The 18569-nt window shown below is 49.8% G+C and overlaps 1 protein-coding gene and 1 non-coding gene across 51 annotated transcripts in view; one reads left to right on the plus strand and one right to left on the minus strand.

Moving 5' to 3' along the window:
- LOC308198093 overlaps window positions 1–16967 on the minus strand; it is a 28635-nt gene extending 11668 nt beyond the window's left edge. For 10 of the 48 annotated variants that reach the window (XR_013953623.1, XR_013953624.1, XR_013953625.1 and 7 more), the window contains exons 1-8: window positions 14081–14274; window positions 13754–13904; window positions 8915–9060; window positions 7636–7723; window positions 3756–5809; window positions 2559–2609; window positions 2225–2433; window positions 544–2127 (exon numbers count right to left, since the gene is read on the minus strand). This is a non-coding gene — a transcript (uncharacterized protein). The other 38 variants (XR_013953577.1, XR_013953578.1, XR_013953613.1 and 35 more) reach the window with 25 other exon arrangements.
- Window positions 16968–17043: 76 nt separating this feature from the next.
- TRAK2 (trafficking kinesin protein 2) overlaps window positions 17044–18569 on the plus strand; it is a 42053-nt gene continuing 40527 nt past the window's right edge. For all 3 annotated transcript variants that reach the window (XM_080599644.1, XM_080599636.1, XM_080599645.1), the window contains exons 1-2: window positions 17044–17258; window positions 18126–18178. The gene's annotated coding sequence lies outside the window, so the exon portion shown is untranslated. The remainder of the gene's footprint in view (window positions 17259–18125; window positions 18179–18569) is intronic.

Consider the following 18569-nt stretch of genomic DNA (forward strand, 5'->3'; position numbering starts at 1 on the left):
GCCTGAGTGGCTTTGTCTCACATACATGGAACAGCTTGGCCACGATTATCACGAGGCCACTGTCCAGCAAGATAGGGAGCAGCAAGTGTGTCCAACGAGGAAGTCCGGCGAATAATACTGGAAGGGCTTGATGAAGGTGGTCTTAACTTGTCAGCTCTGCAGCCCGGCGAGCCATGGCTCTTCCTCTCCGGTGAGCTCCTGCCTTGCTCCGGGGACTGCCACTGGTGCTGGACCCTGCCCGCCGCCGTGGTGCTGCCCTCTGGCAGCAGGGAGGAGCAAGGTGAGGGCCCACAGCCCAGCAGCGTTTGTATCCCCCACTTGATGCTGCCTCCCACACTTTCTCCCCCCTTGTTCCCAAGTCTTTACAAGAAACACAGCTGAGACCATCGAGGGGACCCCTTGCTTTTGCAAAAACTTCGATAGTAGCTTTATCTTAAACGGGTCATATTTTACACCCCTTTTTATTAATAATTGCGTTAATAATTTTACTATTGCCTCTTCTGCTGAGATATTGGCTCCCATCGTGAATGCCCAGCCGCTCACCTGTCCTTCAGGCCATGTCCCAGGGTTGAAGCTGCAGTCCAGCTGCAAGCTTGATTCATTCGGCTGGGTTCCCTCCGGATGCCCATACAGCATCTCTCTACCCCTTATCACGACGGGGTTACCATTTGAAGGGAATGACGACACGGACTCCAAGATAGTCGAGAAATGGAGACCTTTAATTGCCCCGATGCCAGATCTTACATAGTTTTTCTGGGCCCCTACACGCGCTGCACATGGCTGGCAAACATAGTTACAGGCTTCTGATTGGTGCATTCCTTTTGATCACGCATAGCCCGCTATAGGCCCATCCGAGCCTAACAACTCCTTCTTACTGGTTCCCACTGTCTCTTATTCTAGCCTGGTTACCACTCTATGCCCCTGAGTAACCTTCTTCTTAACCCTTCGTGCATCACCATATCAATCAGCTCCAGTTTGTCACCGAACGAGTCACCCATACTGAGGCACCTCACAGCCACAGCGTACCTGCGGCAATACCTCTCTCTTCCCAGCTCCTTTACTTCAGCTGCTCACCAGCTCTAACTGAGATTCTTCACTCACGGCGCCACAGCAAACTCTGCCTGGGCCGCACAACACACACTACACAAGCTACATTGTTTAAGACACACCACAGCTGGAACATTCCTGCCCAACAATCAGTCGCATCCCACGTCAGGAAGGATGCCGCACGCTCCTAGAAACCAAACCTACCAGTCCTGAACAGCTCCCCTGCCAGACAACTCCCCACCTCCTCTTGCCAACCACACTCAGCACACAATTTGCCCTTCAAAAAAAAAGTAAGAACATACACACAAAAACAACTGAGCTCCACAAATGCCAAAAAGCCATGCACACACAACAGCCCCAGCAGGGGTAATCACAGACTTACCCTTTACAGATGAAAAAGGTAACTCTGGTATGACCCTGCTCAGTCTCTTGGTAATACTGCGCCTGTGGTCAAGCCTCTTGCAGTGTGTAAACAAGCTCTTTTTAGTCCTCTGGAGAGTTACACAAGAGGTTTGATACATCTCGAGATTAAAATAACCCCAAAACAGAAGCGTAGACCACCGTCCCAAAAACGAGCGAGCTGGCAACCTCTGCTAAATAGCCCTCTAACAAGTGAATTCCAAGCACTTGCAATCTAGAAATCCAGAGACTCTGACCCACCTAAAGAACCCTGCAACTGACAGAAGGAAAAACAAAGCACTTACCCCTAAGAGCAGCCCAGGCAGAAGGAGCTCCCTCATGCCTTGCCTGGGGCCCATATACCATTTGGCCCCACCCAGCACCCAAACCCAAGCACCTGGGAAAGGGGAGGGGCAAGAAACAACAAAGTAGACAGAGCAGGACAAGCAGCAGCTGTGTTTTTTTTTTTTCTTTCATTTGGATTTTAGCTCAACACCATGCAGAGTGCAGACAAGAGAACTGGGGTGTCTCTAGAAGCAGCAATGCCCATGCTTTTGCTTCAGCTTTGAATATTGAAAGCTTCTCTCCTCTACAACCCCTTTCTCGGGAACCAGGCAGCATTCAAGTGACCTGCTTTGCTCCTATTCTGAAGACTATCACAGTCCACCTTGCCTGTGGCACCTGAGAAACAGAAGAGAAAGCAACCACAGCAGCAATAGCCACAGCACCCTTAGGTCAGTTACTCTCATCCCCTCCTTTACCTCAGCAGCTTACCTACCCCACAGAGCAGATGCTTCCATCTGTTCTCTTTAGCCACTTACAGCACCTCGAAAAGGCAAACTGGAATTTTACTCTATTTGATGTCGTAAAATAACTGCAGTGACAACCGCACCCCAAAAGCAACTGCTACATCTCTTCATCGCCCACCAGAGTCACTCCAGAGGCAGCTCGGGTCATGACATCCTGTATCGCACACTGCGTTTCCACCTGAACAAAGAAAAACACAGAAGATAAACATTCAGCTGCCACCATTAGCACCCATCCCTCAACAACAGAAGTGACGCCATAGTTCATTTTATCATTTCAAAACCGCAGTCCACTTGCCTCTGTACCTGGAAATTAGATCCAAGCTCAAAAGGAGTAGACAGCATCACCCATGCCACCTGGCAACACAAAAGGACAAAATGACCACTGTGCTTGCAAGCAACCACCTGCCACACCGCTCCTCTGGCCCAAACAGCCTCACCTCAGACCCTCAGAGGGAAACACCTGAACATCTTCCCTTGTGGTGGTTTTACTGGGGTGGGCGACCGAGCTCCACCACAACAGAGCCTCCCCTCCCCTCCCCTCCCCTCCCCTCCCCTCCCCTCCCCTCCCCTCCCCTCCCCTCCCCTCCCCTCCCCTCCCCTCCCCTCCCCTCCCCTCCCCTCCCCTCCCCTCCCCTCCCCTCCCCTCCCCTCCCCTCCCCTCCCCTCCCCTCCCCTCCCCTCCCCTCCCCTCCCCTCCCCTCCCCTCCCCTCCCCTCCCCTCCCCTCCCCTCCCCTCCCCTCCCCTCCCCTCCCCCAAAGAGCTGCTCGGGTGGAGCTCTCATATGAGCTCTCATATAGGACACCTGCTGCTCATATACCATTAGGCCCCACCCGGCACCCTGTCCCAATCACCTGGGAAGGAGGAGGGGCAAAGCACAGGAAGGGATAAAGAGAGCAGGAGGACCAGTAGCTGCATTTTTTATTTGGCTTAGCTCAATGATGTGTGGAGTGTTACTAGAAGTAACAATTCCTGTGCTTTTGCTTCAGTTCTGATTATTGAAATGACAATATGAGCAAGTAGGTAACTAAAACTTTTTTTGACTGTAATTAGCTGAAACCTTTCTTTACATAGGTAGAAATAATCTAGGAGTGTAACAGATTACAAACCACAAAAAAGCAATTCAATGTAGTAAAATAACTCACAAGCAAAGTAACATACCTTAGTAGACTATCTAAAAAACAAAAGGCTATGCAGATGGGTCCAAAAAAGCCAACCCAATCAAGATCTGAGAAGGGTACAGACATTCTCAAAAGGAGCAGGGGAAAAAATAGTGGCACAGTACAACCTGGAAAAGACACTAAGCAGATTTAAAAGACCTGTAGGACCTCAGGAGGGACCTGAGAAGAGCACATAGGTCCTTGGAAAGTGGGGGGTGGGGGTTAGGCGGGGACTAGGAATACTAAGTAGAGGAGAAAATGAGTGTTGTGAGCCTGAAGTGTGTACAAGCATCGTAAAGAGGGCACCTGAGAGGATGGGGAAACAAAGGGAAAGCTGCTTACCTCTGAGAAGTCGTCCTTGAGCTCCGTGCTACGGACATTTGTCTTGCGGGCTTGGCGCACAAGTTTAGGGGTCCCCATACATTGAAGGCTTCTTACCTCTGAGAAGTCCTACATGGCTCCACCTGCGTTACTGATTTTTTCCGCCAGCAGGTGGTGGCAGAGGGCGCTACCGCCCTCATCCTGAGAACGGCAGACACAGCTTCCCAAACCGTTTTCTCAATAACGTAAGCAGTGCGAACCACGTGGAAAACCACAAATGAAAACGGCAGAAAAACGCACCCCACGTCGTCTCGGGGAGGAAATAACTGCCCTGAGCAATGTGCCCTTCCCAGCTAGGAAGCTGAACAGCAACGTGAAAAACTACGTTTCCCAGCATGCCACGGAAACCAACATGGCCGACAGGAAGCTCGAAACCCAAAGACCACGACTCCCAGCACGCTGTGGGGCAAGACCCTCAGATCACCTGACGCTGCGGATGCCCCGCAGCCAGCCCCCGGCTTCCTGACCTGCAGCCCGACGCCCCTCCCCACCCCCCGCCCGGGGCTTTCCCTGCCCCAGCCGCTCCGCCTGCAGTATTACGTTTCCAGCAGCAGGCGGCGGCATAGGGCGACGCACCACTACTGCACATGCACACCGGCCCCTGCCAGAGGTACTGCTTTTTCACCAGCTGACTCTGCGCATGCGTGGAACCAGGCACGGCTTCTCAAAACGTTTTCTCGTTAACAGAAGCAGTGGGATCCGCACAGAAAACCACACGGAAGCGGCAAAAAGAGGCACCCCGGTCCACTGGTGCGGAGGAAACAACTGCCCTTCCTACCTGTCTCCGTGTTGCTTCCGGCTTGGAAGCCGAGCAGCAACGTGGAACGACATTTCCCAGCATACCGCAGAAGCCAAAGTGGCCGACAGGAAGCTCGGAGCCCAAAGACCACAACTCCCGGCATGCTGCGGGGCACAAAGTTTGGCAATTGCTAAAGCGCATGCGCGTCTCCTCCGCCTGCAGTACCCCCCTTTTGCCAGTAGGTGGGAGCAGAGAGCAACGCGTCACTGCAGCGCCTCTTCGCCTGCAGCACCGCTCGCTGTTCGGCCACCAGGTGACACCAGGCGCCGCCACGCCAGCCTGCTCCATGCATGGGCAGAAGCAGAACGGCAGGCACAGGTTCCCAGGCCATCTGCTCGTTAAGGGAAGCGGCGGGAGCCGCGTGGAACACCACAAGGAAACGGCAAGAAAAGGCACCCCTCTCCACTGGCGCGGAGGAAGTAACTGCCCATCCTAAATGGCACTGTGCCGAGCGGCAACATGAAACTACAGTTCCCGGCGTGCTCTGGAAACCAACATGGCCGACCGGAAGCCCATAGCCCAAAGACCACAACTCCCGGCATGCTCTGGGGCAAGATGCTCCCAGCCACCGCCCCAGAGCAAAATCTGTACTTTCTGACCTGCCGCCTACCCCCCGCAGCTTTCCCTACCCCAGCCGCCGATCGCGCAGGACCCAGCCTCCCCAACACCCTTCCCTCCCCCTCACCAGGGACCCCAGTCCCTCTCTCACCTGCTCCTCCGCAGCAGCCCCAACCCAGGTCACGCTTGCCAATCACTCCCTCCGAGCACACCAGCCCCACCACACCTGGCCCAGGGAGCAAAGACAGCACAGGCCTACCCCCACCATTGCTGTCCTTACTTCCCCCCCACCCCCCAGCCTGCAGCCTCTCCAGCAGGGTGGCCCCCACACCCAGATCGCTTGTCTGTATCCATCAGCTCCCCCATGGACAATGAACACAGGGCCAACCCCCCAGCCCCTGCCCCCTCCACACCCAGGAACCTGCAACCAGCAACACGGCCACTTACAGAGGCCACAAACACAGAGGGCAGCACAAGCCAGAAAGCGAACTTTATTAAACTCTTGCGCAGGACTCCTGGCAGGGAGACTGCAGTGGAACTCCCTGCCCAGACGTTCTCCCCTTCCTCTGGGGGGCTGCGAGGCTCAGGCATCGAGCAGGTCTGTCCATCCGTCTCAGCGTCCATCCTATGGGGAACGGTTGCCTCCTGCGGAAATGGGCTGTGATGCACAGAAGGAGGAAAAAAAAACAAAGGAAAACAGCACAAGTGGGACACAAGCAGCAAGAGAAGAACTGGGTGGACGGACAGCCAGCGGGGCAGAGGGCCAGAAAAACCACCCAGGGGGCAAGGAGCAGGACAGGGGTGATCAACAGGGTTGGACAGAGAGCCCAACAGAGGCACAACTGCGACGGCCAGGATGACCAAGAGTAATAGCAATTTTACTCCTACTGACATCAGAGAGTGTTGGTTTGGGATGAAATCAGAGTTTTGGTTTTTGGATCAGAGATGACTCTGTTGAACAGTCTCTGCCTTTCCAGTATGCGAAAGGGAAAAGCCACAAGGATAAGCACAGAAGTATGAAGCTATTACCAACAGAGATGCTGGAATTATGCTTCTCAATATCACTTTTGGTACTTGTGGAATAATTGCCTGAAGTAACTAGGCAAATTAAACTAATATTCACATTTTAAAGAAAATGTACAGCATTGAAGAAGCTTTCAGGGTGGAGGGTACCTGTGCTACCTAAGCGTTCCCTAGGCCTCCAACTTTACATGCTATTGCACTAGGTGAACTTGGTGTGCTGACTCTAAGGAACAGTACAGAGCGTAGAGTGGAGTGGAGACACCACAGATAGGCTCTGTGATGAGATGGGGAGCCGATGCTCTTGTGCACACCGAGACCGATACGCTGCACATTTGCTACCCTGAGCCAACGACCTGTCATGTTTTTGAAAAAACGCTGTACTCTAGTGAACTTTTGCTCATTATATCATCATTATAATATCAAAACACACCTCCATCCCAAAAGCTCCGTGCCTCCAAGGTGCGACCACCCCTCACTGAGCATGCACTCTGAATTTCTCCTTTAAACAAAAGTGAGATAACTTTTTGCCAATCATAACCAAGATATGCCTGACTAGAGTCACTCAAGGACAGAAAATAATCATAGAATCATAGAATATCCCAAGTTGGAAGGGACCCACATGGATCACCGAGTCCAACTCCTGGCACCACACAGGTCAACCCAAAAATTCAGACCATGTGACTAAGTGCACAGTCCAAACGCTTCTCAAACTCTGACAGGCTTGGTGCAGTGACTGCTTCCCTGGGGAGACTGTTCCAGTGCGCGACAACCCTCTCAGTGAAAAACCTCTTCCTGATGTCTACCCTGAATCTCTCCTGCCGCAGCTTGACACCATTCCTGCGGGTCCTATCACTGGTCACTAAAGAGAATAAATCAGCGGACAATGTAAATTGGCTTAAGTGAAAGGGGATGTTAGGGAAGATAACATCACGAAGGATACCTTTCTGACTTCCGGGATCAGTCGATGGGCTGAGCCTCTCTTCCCCTTGCTGTCGTGGGGTAAGATTTGAACACTTGGTTGTACCAGGTGTCTCCATGGAAACTTAGAAATCTCTAGAGCCTTTGTGCCTTTTAACACATTAATAGCCAGTATGAGTACCTGTGTATCTCATGCATGCTCACTTGCTTTTGCGGACAGTGAATTTATCTCCAGCAATCCAAAGAACCTATGTCCCTGTTGCTGTAATAAATTGCCCTTCATTGCATTGTTCCTAGCCGTGATAGTTCTCATTGAATGCGACTAGATCAAGGATGTGCTACGTTATTGGTGAATCCGTGACCGTGATAGTTCAGTAACCTGAATCCAACCAGACCTGTAACAGTTAGCCAGCTACGCCCCTTAACACGACGGTATTTCATAGGGAAAAACATAAAGCCTAAGATTTCTCATCCCTGAGGCCTTGGGAGGCAGGCAGAGAAGGAACCCGATACTTTTAGTGTCTCCTGACAATCACAGCTTACAGTTACTCCATGTCTTCTGGTCTCACAGGATGAGGCAGAGGTATAATTAATTCCTTCTCCAACTCACTGGAAAGAGCTTTTTTCCTCTCTGTGACAAAGGAAAAAAATGTTATGATCATGGGAGTCATTATACAAAGCCACACTCAGTGAATTCACTATTACAGTTAAGATCGTTTTTAATCAAAAACACCTCGGCAGCAATGTTACCACTGCAAACATAGCGCTGCAAAAAATATTCAACTCAAGATAAAGGAAAGGGTGAGCTAAAAGGACAAATGACGTGACCGAAGGCATCTGCAACAACCATTTGGTAGATGGTTGTCCACAGCCCTCGGATTTCATGGTCGTCTTTCCTGACAAACAAATCCTGGAAGAACAGAAAAGATACACAACGTGTCCACAAAAACTTTTGGGGAGACTACTGAAAAGAAAAACAAAAAAAAATAGAAACAGCAAGCGGCTAGTATGTCAGCTTTGTAAACAGAGTAACATTAACATACTAGGAATTTCCACATTATGTGTAGCCCCAAGGTGGTGCTGGGTACATCCACTGATATTAACGGGGTGGCACAATATAAGAGATAGTTAATAGACCAGGTACACCTGGGGTGCACAGATTGCATATTCCAGGCAACAAAAAAGTCACAGCACTCAGTTTGGATCAGCCTGCACGAGTCTGCTGATAGATGAATATATGCAACAATCAGAGAAGTCTTTTACTCCACAGACTCAGTTTCATTATATATATATATACACACACACATACATATACATATGTATGTATATATATATATATTTATACAGATATACACAAACATTTTGAACTTTATAACCACTTCAGTAATCATCATTAGCTACACCTACGCTTAAAGCCAGGACTACACTTAAGTGATTAAGTAAACATGGAGTCTTATCTGTGAAACGCTGAAAATGCCCCATAACCACTGGGCATCTTATGCACAGCGTACATAGTTTTTGCAGAGACATGCATCTTAATACACAAAGAGGAGGGGCGAGGCAGACAAAGGTTTTAGAGACGTGTCAAGACCAGAACCACTGGGCAACTGCTCAGATGTGCAGAGCTCTGCTAAAACCCGCACGATTCCACTGAAGGAAGGAGGCTACCTACTTGTCTGCTTAAAATAACCTCTACAAAGAACATATTACAAAATCAAAAATGAAACTATCGTCCAGCAAAACAAACATCTGGAATACAAAGGGCTAAAAATGACAGCTGAGGTTTGATTCTTTAGCAATGTCAAAGGTCTTCAGATCCTACCTGACTTCTCGCGGATGGTGGTGTTGCAGCACAGAAATGAGGAGATTGGGAAGATCACAACAGGCCAAACATGGTGCTGAGCTCCTAAAGGAGCTGGTGGGATAGCACTGATGAGAGTGAGACAGGCTGTCAGCCTTCTGCACGAGCTGAAGAAAAGGAGCGCAAGTGTCAGAAGAAGCTGTTTCTTCTCATACTTCATTTAATACACATCTTTAAATCCAGGGCATCTTCTTAGGGAACAGATACAGAGGTAGAGTTAGCAGCTCCAAGGACACTTCAGGTTCTTAATTCTTTTTATAGTTAGCTGCTACCCGTAAAACCGAACCAGTTAAAATAGAGTTATATTAAAAATTCTGGATAATAACAAAAGTATGGGATTAAAAAAAAAAACAAACACAGGTTTGCATGGAAAGGAGGTTAAATTATCTCATTCATTCCATTTCTCATTCATTTCCCAATTCCCCTGCAAACTCCATGCTCAGCTCCTCTTCACTCACTCACTCAAACACAGGGCAGATACATCAGTTCTCATCATTCTTGGTAAAAAGACAACGTTTTCACGCTTGCTGTCAAATACCATCTCTTTCCAGCACACTTTCCTGCAAGCTATGCTAATTCCTCCAGGCTTTTTAATATATGCTAGAAACTTCACTGTTTTATCCTAATAACCATCTCGGTGGGAGTCACCCAGCTGCTATCTTTCATTCTGCTGTCTTCATAAATACAAATAAAACAGTACTTCAGCGATGCTCTATGACAAACTAGGCGATATGTGTATCGACCTCTTACATAAGGAAGGAAAGAATTCGTAGACAACATCCAGAAAGTATTACTTTGTTAGATATCAGAGTGGTGGGGCAGAATGACAACACTACACAAGACTGTACCTACGCTCCTAGGATTGTACACAATTTGCTGGAATACAAAAAAAAAAAGTAAGGTCACTGTGTGGAACAAGTTCACTCACTCCATTATTATTGTGAATGGCAAGAATATTTTAGTAAGCGTTCTTTTAAACCCGTAGAAATTTTCGGATTTATCTCAACTTGGCTTCATGAAAACTGAAACTTGCAGTACAAAGATCATTTATAAAAGCTTTTAGCAGCTGACCTTTTTAGGCATGGATTTGGTCACCTTTCTGGTGGGTAATATTCATCTCTCTCTCCCCCTTCCCCCCCACCACCACCAAAAAAAGAGCTTAAAGGCCACAAACTGGGACTTCTTGGAGGTGTGACTCCATTTTTCACCTTACCTAGTACACACTGTTTCTTCGCTATGCTAAGCTTTCACATGACTGCATAGCAGAGTCTCACTGATATTGTTTCTGTCTGCGAGTTTCACATGACTTCCCCAAATTGAATGAAACGAGCATTTTCCGTTGTGATGGACATCAAAATCAGCGATGTCTATCGTCAGCTGTGGAGTCCTGCTGGCAGTTATCACCAGCTCTCACACAATCCCATCTAGCTTTTGGGGTCCGCCCCATCCATCCTCAGCAGTGGGAAGTTCTTCCAGAAGCAAACAGACTGTTATTCGTTCCTCGGTGGAGCTGAGGCTCTGCAAGGCTTTGTTTTTTCCTTCCCTCACTCCCCCTCTATTTCCAAGCTTAAACTTAACACATAAGCTCGTGGGGCTGCGGCGGGAACCCCCAAATCAAATCCTAGCCCCAGCATCCCACAGTCTCCTACTCTAAGGCCCATCAAGCTACAAATGCACACAATGCTACAGACTGCAGTGGGCAGGTCCTTCAGGGCAGGGATGTCATCATCTTTTCAGGTGATGTTCAGCTCCCTGAAAGGGCTGAAATACCACGCCCATACTCACTTCCCCTACTTGATTCACACAGGTGTAGTCAGGGGAGCAGGGCCACGCCAGCACTCCCTGCTCACAAAGCTGACTGCCTACCTCCAGGTTTGTGTCATTTCCCTGGATTACTGCTACTTCTGACACATTCCTGCTATGAAAGCATAGCTCAGTGGCATTAAGCAACCAAACACGTGGATTGTGCTGTCTGCAGTATTTTGTCCCACACGCTCCTGCCCAGGACAGTTATTTAATCAGCTGGTGAGCCCGTGCCTCGAGCAAGCATCTTGCTGGGTAACCAGCTCCTAGCCTTGAATGGACACGTGAGAACTTCCAACTTTGTTTCCTGGTAATGTTTGAAGTAAAAGCAGTAGGGAAAATCCCTGGAAGAAAAAGTCTTCCTTAAGCTGAAGACCTGCAATATCGCAAAACTGCTATGAAATATTATGAAGGCAGAATGATGGCTGAGTCAGCCCACTCTGACCAAATGTCAGTGACCCCCCAAAGGTCTTTCTGTTTGCAGGAGCCCGTTTTTGAGATACTTTTGTGCTGCTACCCTAGTGCACTCTGTGTGTTTCTCAGGCCACCTAAAATTCCTGAAATGCAACAGTTCTGGTTTTCTCACCTACTTATTATTAGTACCATTCTTTCAAGACAGTCAAAAGAAGTAATTTATGTTTTTATTTGGTAGAGAGTGAAATCACTTTCGCTATTATGCTGTCACTGAAGTCAGCTGGAACTATTACAGAATGATAAATGAGAGATAAAATAATTTTTCTTTCTTGGATAGCGTTTGCTTCAAATACTCATGCCAGGGCCAGTTTAAGGAATCCACGGATTCCAAGGAAGGGAGGCTTGCCAAAACAGATTCTGTCTTTCTGATAATTTCTCAATAGAGCATTTCTCCCTTCGGTATTACTGGGGTAAGGACAATGACTTGGATTTCACAGAAGCAAGGTTTGCAAGGATAGGTAGTATCTTGATGTCCTGGTTTCAGTTAGGACAGAGTTAATTTTCCTCCTAGTAGCTGGTAGGGTGCTATGTTTTGGATTAGGATGAGAAGAGCGCTGATAACATGCTGATGTTTTAATTGTTGCAGAGCAGTGCTTACACCAGGCCAAGGACTTTTCGGCTTCTCGCTCTGTCCTGCCAGCGAGCAGGCTAGGGGTGCAGCAGGAGATGGAAGGGGACAGACCCAGGACAGCTGACCCAAACTGGCCAAAGGGGTATTCCATACCATCTGACGTCATGCTAAACAATATATAGGGGTGGCTGGCCGGGGTGGGGGGGCTGGCTGCTCGGGAATAGGCTGGGCATCGGTCAGCGGGTGGTGAGCAATTGCATTGTGCATCACTTGTTTCGTACACATTATTATTAGTAATACTATCATCATCATCATTATTATTGTTATTATTTTCCCGTCTTAATAAACTGTCCTTATCTCAACCCACAGGCTTCACTTTCCTGTTTCTCTCCCCCATCCCAGAGAGGGAGAGGGGAGGGTGAGCGAACAGCTGTGTGGTGTTTGGCTGCTGGCCAGGTTAAACCACTACACTTGAGATGGATGAGATTTCATGAATACAGCCTCGATACCTACCACAACCTAAATTCCACAATGCTGCTTCTGCAATCTGAGGGACAAACTCTTTTGCCACAGACAGGCAGGGATATCAGACCAGCGCAGAGGATCGCTTCAGGAGTCAGCAGAAGTGGTAACGAGAGAGCTGCATCCCTCTGTGATAGATACCTGTGCCCGAACAAGCTTTCCTTCCGCTCACAGGGGAAAAGACCTGGCGTCCTACAAAAAGTCTCACGTCTACCACTTTGGAGTGTTCTCAGTCAGCTTGTTTGTGCTTCAACTTCCCTTTGAAGGAAGTGGAAAAGTACATAAAAACCTCCTTCCGGTAGCTCGGCACTGATCTGCAAGCCAGCAGCAGGGCTCTGTCACGCTTCAGCCTGGAGAAAAGAAGGCTCTGGGGAGACCTCATTACTACCTTTAAACATGTATAATGGACTCACAAAAAAGACAGGCAAGGACTTTTTACCAGGGCCTGTAGTGACAGGGCAAGGCAACAGCTATAAACTGAAAGAGGACAGATCTAGATCGAACAAAAGGAAGAAATTCTTCACAGTGAGGGTAGTAAGACACTGGAACAGGCTGCCCAGAGAAGTTGTGGAGGCCCCATTACTGGAGGTGCTCAAAGCTGGGCTGGATGGGGCTTTGAGCAACCTGACCTAGTGAAAGATGCCACTGATGGAGGCAAGGGGGATGGACTAGGTGATCTTTAAGTGTCCCTTCCAACCCAAACCACTCTACGATTCTGTGAAAGGAATTGCCTCCCAAGTCTTTCTTGACCAACCACAACTAGCATTCTGGAAAGCCCTGCAAGCACTTGTTCATTATTTCTAGGATAATTCTTAAAGCTGAAGCAGGACAAAGTTTTGTCTACAAAGGCCTTTGGGGAGACTACTGAAAGGAAAACCAAGCCAAACCAAAAAACTAGGAACAGCAAGCGGCTAGTACGTCGGTTTTGTTAACAGAGTAACACTAACGTACTAGAAATTTCCACGTTATTTGCTCTCTAGCTTGAAAAAGTCACCCAATTCTGTCAGTGTTCACCATCTACTTTTTTTTTTTTTAATTTTCACGTGGACATGCAAGAAAAACATTTCAAGTCCCTGTCACTGAGGGAGAAGAGGAGAGGGAAAAAAAAAAGAGGGGGGGAGAAGCGCAGCCATTCCTTTCCTCGGTAACATGAGCAAAAAGCTCCGGCGCTTAGCAACAACGTGCTTTGAAAGATAAAACACAGAAAAAACTACACGTTATTTAATCTCAGCTGTAGAGTCATGTGTATGTGTATCTGCTCATTTGTTTATCCGCCAGTATATTTTGCTACAGACACTACAGAACGTAGATACTGCAAGGTTACTACTACCTTTTGCAACCAATGGGATCTTCGGTAAGAACAGCTATCTGAAAGAGCCAACAAAATCCCCTTCACGCCTCGATTTCACCCGAAGATCGCTACGACATACCTGAACAGTCGGGACAGACGAGCTGCTCTTTCTCCTGGGAAACCTGCAACTGCAGCACACCAGCTGCAGCTTTTCTCGGTTTACCCGGTGTGCCACCTTTGCTCGGCAACAAAACCCACAGGGGTCCTAGCGGTGGGGAGCTGCTTCTGCCCTGGTGAACCGCAGAAAAAGGAAAGAACCGGCTGTCAGAACACAGGGAGAGGAAAACCTCCGAGGCACAGTCCAACGATCAAGCGCAGCGAGGACCCGCGCCTGGCCGCCGCAGCCCCCACCCCTGCCGGCCCGACGCTCCGGGGAAGCGCCCCCGAAGGCTCTCGCTCGCCTCACCGCCGGCAGCCGCGCTCGCAGCCAGCGGCAACCTGCGCCTCCCGGCGCGCACGGCCCGGCCCCGGCTCGGGGAAAGACCGGCCGCGCGCCCCGGAGCCCACGTGGCCGCCCGGCACCACAGAACTACAGCTCCCAGCATGCCTGGGGACAGAGCAGTCCATCCAACCCAGAGCGGAGTCGGCCAGGAACACACAACCCCCCCCCCGCCGCCTTCCGCCGCTCCGCCGCCCTCTCCCCCAGCCCCCCGAAGCCCCGCACAGTGCAGACCCCGCAGCACGCTCGGTCCGCTCCGGTCCGCTCCGGCGCCGCCCCCGCCCCGCAGAAGGGCCTTTTCCGCAGAACCCGCCCACCGCGTGGCGCCCCAACCGCCTTCCCGTCGCCGCGTCGTCCCGTCCCGTCCAGTCCCTTCCCGGAGAGGTACCGCGCCTCGGCGTCCCGTGCCGTGCCGTGCCGGGCGCGGCGCGGCTCCCGTTCCGGAGAAGGGCGCCGCCATTTTGCCGCGGGCAGGGGTCCTGCGGTGCCGCCCGGCTCCCCCTCCTTAGACGAGCCGGCCGGCTCCGCGCATGCGCGGAAGCAGAGCGGCAGTCAGGGCTTCGCGGAGCAGCGCTGATGTGCGAGCTAAAACAAAAAACAAAAACAAGCCGCCACTCACAGCTTTATGCGTTTACACAACCTAGGGCAGAGGTTGCCCCTGTGTTGCCTTTTTTTTTTTTTTTTAACTTTTTTTATTATTATTGTTATTAAGAAGGTCCAGGTATGCTTGGTCCTCTCTCATTGCATATTGCAAGAGGAACACGAACACCTCCTCCAGAGGCTGGAATTGCTCAAAAATTTGTTCTGGAACTTGCCCAAATAAATTCGGTGGCCCTGAGGTAAAACTGTCCATCTCTATCGTTGCTTCTGCCCCATGTCAGGATCTTTCCAAGGCGAGTGTATTTTTGCTCTCAGGGTCTGAGAGCACCCCATTAATAACACTCTTATTCTGCTGGAAGTCAGTCTCAGTTATGCACAAGAACAACCAAGTTCCCGTCTCGTCACAGAGCTTAGCCATGGCACCTCTGCTCCACTCTACACTCCGTACTGCTGTTCCTCTTAGAGTCAGCACGCCAGGTTCCCCCAGTGTGATCAACATCTAAGGCTGGAGGCCTTGGGATCTTTTATGTAGCACAGCTACGCTCCACCCTGGAAGCTTCTTCAGCGCTGTACCTTTTCTTTAAAATGTGAATATCAGTTTAATTTTCAGGTCACCTGAGGCAATTATTCCCCACGGTGGGGACTAGGAATGCTAAGTAGAGGAGAAAATAATTGTTGTGGGCCTCAAGAGTACACAAAGAACGTAAGGAGGGCTCCTGAGAGGACGGGGAAACAAAGGGAAAGCTGCTTACCTCTGAGAAGTCGTCCTCGATCTTCGTGCCACGGACATTTGTCTCGCATGCTTGGCGCATGAGTTAGGGGTCCCCGTACATTTGAAGGCTCCTTACCTCTGAGAAGTCCCCCCGGGCTTTCTTCCACCAGAAAATGGCTTTCCTGGGGACTTGCCACCCCGCACGGAGAGATCCCTGCCCAAGCAGCTAACAGCCTGCAACGCCACACACGTGCAACCATTCTCAGGAAGATGCATGCGTGGCTTTACAGACTGAATGGCAAATGGCAAGCATTTCCTCAGGGCAGGCTTTCCATCATCATCTCCCTCTGTAGGAAAGGGAAAAGTTGCTCTTGTCAGCTGCTCCCCCTCTCTTAACATTCCTAACATCCCCCCTCCTCCCCGATCCCACCTTCCCCTGCTGATTTTGGTCCTCTTGGGTCGCTGCCTGCCTCCACCTTCCAGAGCAGCTCCTTCTCATCGAGTTCTCCTTCCACATCCTGTCCCTGGCTGCTCCCATCCCACGGTGCTCTCGACGGCAACATTAGCTGTCGCTCAGATCTCCTTCCCGCTCGGTACCCACTTTTCAGCTATCCCTATCGTGGGAATGGCAGACAACCCTGCAGGTCGTCTGTATCCAACGGGCTGAAGGATCCATTTACCCAGAAAGTTTTGATGGGAGATTACAGAAAAAGAGTCACACCTCTGCGTAACACATCCCCCTTTCCAGAGAGATGCAAAGATGTCACAGGCAACCTCCCTGTAACTGTTTCAAATTCGGCAACAGTTTGCGGTGAGTATTATGAAAAATAACATTAGAAAGAGAAGACCGGTAGTCCTAAAAAGTTCCTGAAGTCAGGAGAACTTGCCCAATCAACCCCAAACCGTTCACTAGAGTAACTTGTTAGTCCATTTCCTTTTGAAAGCCAAACAAGGAGACATGCGTTCTACTCTTTCCCATTTGTGTTCTCGTTCCAGCTTAACCCGGCAGGTGGCCAGAGCGAATGGCTGAGTGGTGCTTTTCTCCCCACCATGGGAGACTCGGGAAGAAAAAAAAGTCAAAGCTCGTGGGTTCGGATAAAGACAGTTTAATAGGACAAAGACGGCAGGGAAATCGTAACAATGATGAGGGAAGGTTGCAAAGCAAGCAATGCGTGATGCTATTGCTCACCACCTGCTGACTGACGCCCAGCCCTCCCCGAGCAGCGGTCCCCCCTCCGCCTCGCGCCATCCCATTCCCCACCGTTCCACGGGACAGGGGACAGGTTAAGAAAGGGGCCGGGCAGCAGAACACTCACCGCAGCTCCCACTCTGGGTGCCGCTGGGACGATTTCGCGGTTCAGGCGCTTCTCGCTCGCTCTCTCCGCCGGCTTCCTCCTCAGTAAGGATCCGGAGGCTGAGCTGTCACCCCCCCCAGGAGAACACACAGGGGTGTGACACGTCTTACGCGGGCCAAAGCGACAGCGACAACGGGGTGGCTGTGCAGCGACCGAGGCGGCCGCCCTGCAGCGCAGGACTACAGCTCCCAGCATGCCTCGGGACGGAGCAGCCCACCTGACCCCGCGGGGACTCCGGAACGCCCACCCACCGTCCCGGTCCCCGCCTTTCCTCTCCGTGCTGTCTCTCCCTTGTCCGTCCCTTTTCGCCCGGGCTTGCCACTGCCAGACCCCACGGCCCCGCGGAGCACGGGTCCGGCACGGCGCGGCGCAGCCCCCCCGCCGCACAAGGGCCATTTCCCCAGGAACCGCCTACCGCGCGGCGCCCCTGATTCGCGGAAGAACTCTACAACTCAAAAGCAAATGAGTTATAAAGTCGGTATGTAGTTTATTTCGGCGCCGGGCGCATGCGGGATAGCTCCCAAATGCATACGCTACAATTTGCTCACTCGCGTTCTCTTTTATCCCCTAAAATATTACATATGCATTAGGTTTTGCAACACATCTATGCATATTCATTTCCTAGCTCCGCCTAGCCCCGCTTCGTATGCTAATTATCTTATCAGTCCTTCTGCGGTTGCGTAGTGCTCTCTGGTGGTCGTCGGGATGAAGTAAGATGTCTTAATCAGAGTTGAACTTTTCACGTCGTTTCCTTGTGCATGCTCTCTGAGCCCTTGGTCACAGTCCGAACCATAATGATGGTTTGATCCGGTTCTCGGGGTCCGAGGGGCTCCTGTTATCTCGAGGCCTTGCAAGTTTGGCATTCTTTATCTTGTCCTTTTACAAACAGTCCTCTTTATCTCTGAGCTCTTGGTCACAGTCCAAACCATAAGTTTGGTTTGATGTGGTTCTTGGGGTCCCAGGGTCTCCTGTTATCTCGAGGCCTAAGCGCAGCACAACCACAGTACATCGCAAACATAGCACATATTATGCAATGAGTGTTGCCTACATATTCATTCTTAATCAATCACCCTCTAATTTCTAACCCCATGTCTCCGTATCACTGAATTCTAGTATTTTTTCCTCAGTCACACAGGATAGGGAAGACCATCATCAGGACAGGTCATTGCAGCTAGCTTAGTTGTTTTAGAGCTTTATTAGACAACCTAATATACTTTAGCAAAGCTACTTACTAGCATGAAAAATAGGGCATGTAAATCACCTACATTTAGTTCCTCCCTCTTGTTGGAGACATTCAGAACAATGGTTTTCAAACGATTTTCTGTGATTTCATCCTGTCTTCTAGGCTTACTCTGCTTACACCATGCTTGAGGAGGAGGGGATAGGGAAAAGAGAGAGGTAAGGTAAAACTAGGTAATAATTTTTGTAATCTTTTGTTCCTTAGTAGTATCAATTGGAATAAATTATCATCTCTTCAACGGGTATTTATTGCACTGAGAATTTTTTAAGAACTTTATGTAGTACATCAAGTTTATTCTGAGTAAATCACACTTCTCCCTATGCTCATCCATTCAGGCATTCACAAACTCCTATGGTATTGGACCAAGACAGTAAAAAACTCAAGAGCACTGAAGCATTAAGCACATATTCAGGATAATATTACTTAATGTAAATTTTCTGTTGTGACAGGTATTTCATTATTTCATGTAGTGTTAAATACTAGCAAAAAGAAAGGTGGCAGCAAAAAACCTTGTGTTCCATTTCTATGAGTATCAAAACTCCAAAAGTA

The sequence above is a fragment of the Anser brachyrhynchus genome (assembly GCF_964034855.1).
Source record: "Anser brachyrhynchus genome assembly, chromosome: 7".
In the NCBI taxonomy this organism is placed as follows: domain Eukaryota; kingdom Metazoa; phylum Chordata; class Aves; order Anseriformes; family Anatidae; genus Anser; species Anser brachyrhynchus.